The sequence below is a fragment of the Pteropus alecto genome, unplaced genomic scaffold, assembly GCF_000325575.1.
Source record: "Pteropus alecto unplaced genomic scaffold, ASM32557v1 scaffold185, whole genome shotgun sequence".
NCBI lineage: Eukaryota > Metazoa > Chordata > Mammalia > Chiroptera > Pteropodidae > Pteropus > Pteropus alecto.
Window position 1 is genome coordinate 11,836,543 of NW_006438088.1, and position 3,605 is coordinate 11,840,147.

Consider the following 3,605-nt stretch of genomic DNA (forward strand, 5'->3'; position numbering starts at 1 on the left):
ATTTATTTATTTTAATGAAAAGGAATTAATAAGCTGGTATGCACAAAATCACAGAGGTGAAGGCGAGGAAATCTGGTTGGAGATGGCAAAATATCTCAAAACTCATTGGAGAGGAGACAGACTGAGGGATGCTGAGCCAAGAGATTAGCATAAAAGCGGGGAGCTAGGCATTAATTTGGTTGAAAAGACTGGAAATCACCTAAATAATTAAGCAAGGACTGAGGTCATGAAAACTCTTTCTATTCAAGGATGACACCTGCTGCATTTGGATGAATTCAAAGGAGGAGGTCAGAGATGGATCTCAGGAGGAGATAACCACAGGGATTTAGATGTGAAGTGAGGAGGGCCTGGGTCGTGGCAAGCCGAGTGGGGTTTTACATACAGGATTAGCAGCCTGAACTGATGATGAAATGGGGATGTTGGCAAAAGAGAGCAACTAGGAGTCTGGTGCATCGGGTAATCATGGTTCCATGGAACGTAATAGACACTTGTAGGAGAAGGAGAGGGAGAGATGGTGATAAGAGGTAGCGAGAAGGGGACAACTGTAATGGAAAATAAAAATGAAGACATAGTTCTACTAATTCTCCTATTAACAATATAAGTTAGGCACAACATTTTTATAATCAGAATATTCGGTGTCTTACTAATCATTTAAACCTTATCTTACTGATGAGGAAACAGAGCCAGGGAGAATATGGGTTCCTTTCCCAAAGACTGTCCAGCTGATCATTGGAGAAAGGGCACGAGAATTCAATGTCCTGACTCCGTCCATTAGGAGCCTTGCACACTGCAGCACTATAGCTCTTGGCTCCAACCCACCGCCTCATGCTGCCTTTCCTCACTCTCTTTATTCATAAGGTTCTTTTCCCCACAGTACCAAACTTTGCATTTTATTTCTCTAGCGCATCAAAGAAAGGTTAGCTCTAAGAACCTACAATATTTAGTTTTTTCCAAGCAATGTCTATTTCACTTTTTCATTATTTCAAAAATATTCTTTGAGCATCTACTCTGTGCTATGTAAATATAACATGTTTGTGTGCTAACGGGACTTAATGTGTGTTACGTGCCATTGCACTGAGTCAGCTCAAGTTCCTGGCAACCCAATGAATGAGTGATTATCATGATGCCCACAATGTCCTGTGCTCAACTGTCCTGCATCAGCTCCTGTAGATTCCTGCCTATGGCTTCTTTTATGGAACGAATTCATCTCATATTCGGTCTTTCTCTTTTCCTGCTTCCTTATATTTTCCCAGCATTATTGTCTTTTCCAAAGAATCCTGCATTCTCATAATGTGCCTGAAATAGGGCACCTTTATTTTGTCGTTTTGCCTCCAGTGATGTTTTCAGGGTTAATCTGCTCTAAGACCCACTTGTTCATCTTTCTGGCAATCCAAAGTATCCTTAGAGCTCTCCTCCAATATCATATTTGAAATTAATCAATTTCTTTTTCCTATCAGCTTTTTTCACTGTCCAACTGTTGCATCTGTACATAGTAATTGAAAATATGAAAGTGTGGATGATTTTAGCCTGAGTTTGTAATGACACATCTTTGCTCTTAATAATCTCAATAGAGATCTCGATGACTCAAAAGAGAGTGGTTAACTAATGATGCAGCAGAAAGGAAACAGTTGCATGAGTCAGAAGGGTGAGATGCAGGTACAAGTTCATCCATCACAGGAGGGAAACCAGACTGTGAGGAACAGCCAAGGGGGCTGATAGATGTGCTGGTCTGAGCACCTGGGGTGTTTTCTTCTAACCCTCTAAACTGCATCTGTGAATTTTTCTCAGAAAAATGAAGGAGGTCATCAGCTACATAAAAATGGGAAAGAGAGTACTAAAAGTTTGAGAAGGAAGAAAAGGTTGTGAAATACACTCTAGGAGAATGGAAGAGATTTCCCAGAAATCTTTCTCCTCTTGATGTCTACCATCTTAACAAAAAGGAACCTCAGAATAGACATAGATGACAATATGATAAGCAGTCTTTAAAATTTTAAGTGCATATATACATTTGTATAATTTTGAATAGTTTTAATTATATGGTGTGTTTATACATACATACACATAAAATTTGGTCTTATTAAACATGATATTCGTCAATTTAAAAAATGCCAAATTCAGGAATAAAATACCCCTTAAAAATTTTTAAGAAATTATATTTTGGGTAGTGCATGATATCTTTATGCATTGATCTTTAGATTTTTATAATTGACTACATTTTTTCCTTTTACTCAGAGAACTTTGAAAGTTGCATCATCCAGACCAGTGGTTCTTAAATTTGAGTGTGCATCAGAATTATTTGGAGGCCTTGCTAAAACACAAATGGCTGAGTGGCTCTTCCAGAATCCTGACTTATTATGGCTGGTGTTGAGCCTGAGAATTTGCATCTCTAACAAGTTCTCAGGTGATGCTGATGCTGCTGGACCAGGGATCACGCTTCGTAAGGTGCTGATTTAGAGTCACAGGGTCTTGTTCTTCTGGTGTGTAAAGAGCAAAGGGGACATAGGGAGAGAGATTAAGGACTGGGGTAGGTCTAAACAGGGAATAAGAAAGAACTTGTTATTATCTGGATGGGGACCGAAATTTTGAATAGCCTTCAATCTTCCTTTTTTGCTTTATTCTCTAGCCTCTAAACTTTCTATTATTTCGTAGAAGAAATGAACTCTAATTAAAAGAGACCCTAGAGACAAGATAGGATTTTATTCTGTTAGAAAATACTAAACTCTCTTGATAATAAAAACCTTTTTCTTGCTATTTCCAAGGTAGTTTCTAGCACCTATGAATGTACAGACTATTATAGAAAATACTGTACCATTTTAGCAGCCAACACCAGCTGCCACCTGGTATATGACCCCGATTCCAGTTTCCTTACGGGGACACAGGCTGTGGCCTTACATTCCCCCACCACCTACTCTTCTCTCCTTGCTCCTGCTTGCCAACAGAGGCCTAAGAGGCCTCTTGAGGCTGTCCCATCCATTTGTCAGGCATCCATGTAGTAAATATGCCACTTAATCTCAGCCTGTTAAGAGAGTTTCTGCCAAAGGGCCATCAGCACTGCAGCTCCTTGGGCTTCTTATTTAATTTCAGCTCCTTCCACATCTTTTTGTTTTGTTTAGAGTCAAGTATACAGTTCTCACATAATAAATGTCGACTGATAACTTGACCAATATCTGGAGTAACACAAATAGGGATTTTTATAATTTCAACATGGAAAGTAGGACCTGAACAAAGTAGTCTATTTCATAGACAATATTAAGCATCTGTACTGTAGATCAAATCATAAAGTAGCTTATTTTATGTTTCTTACATGACAAAATTCTTAAAGATAATATATACTTATTGTATTTATCAAAGCAAAAAAGATTATAGTACCTGTACATCACTCACAAATAGATTCAGCTTCGGTTTTCGCGACTAACCTTTTTGATAGAAGTGCACACACATGCATGCACTCGTGTGCACACATGCACAAAGGCACACATCTGTGATAAAACTAAACTTGCTTTTTTGTGACATGTTTTTTGTTTTTTACTTAATATATTGGGAACAGCTTTCCAAATTTTAAGTAAAACAGCCTCATTTTAAATTGCTGCTTATATAGTCTTTTA

At 38.2% G+C, this 3,605-nt stretch overlaps 1 pseudogene; it reads right to left on the bottom strand.

Moving 5' to 3' along the window:
- Positions 1-1,424, bottom strand: part of LOC102881391 — a 5,526-nt pseudogene extending 4,102 nt beyond the window's left edge.
- Positions 1,425-3,605: the final 2,181 nt, after the last annotated feature.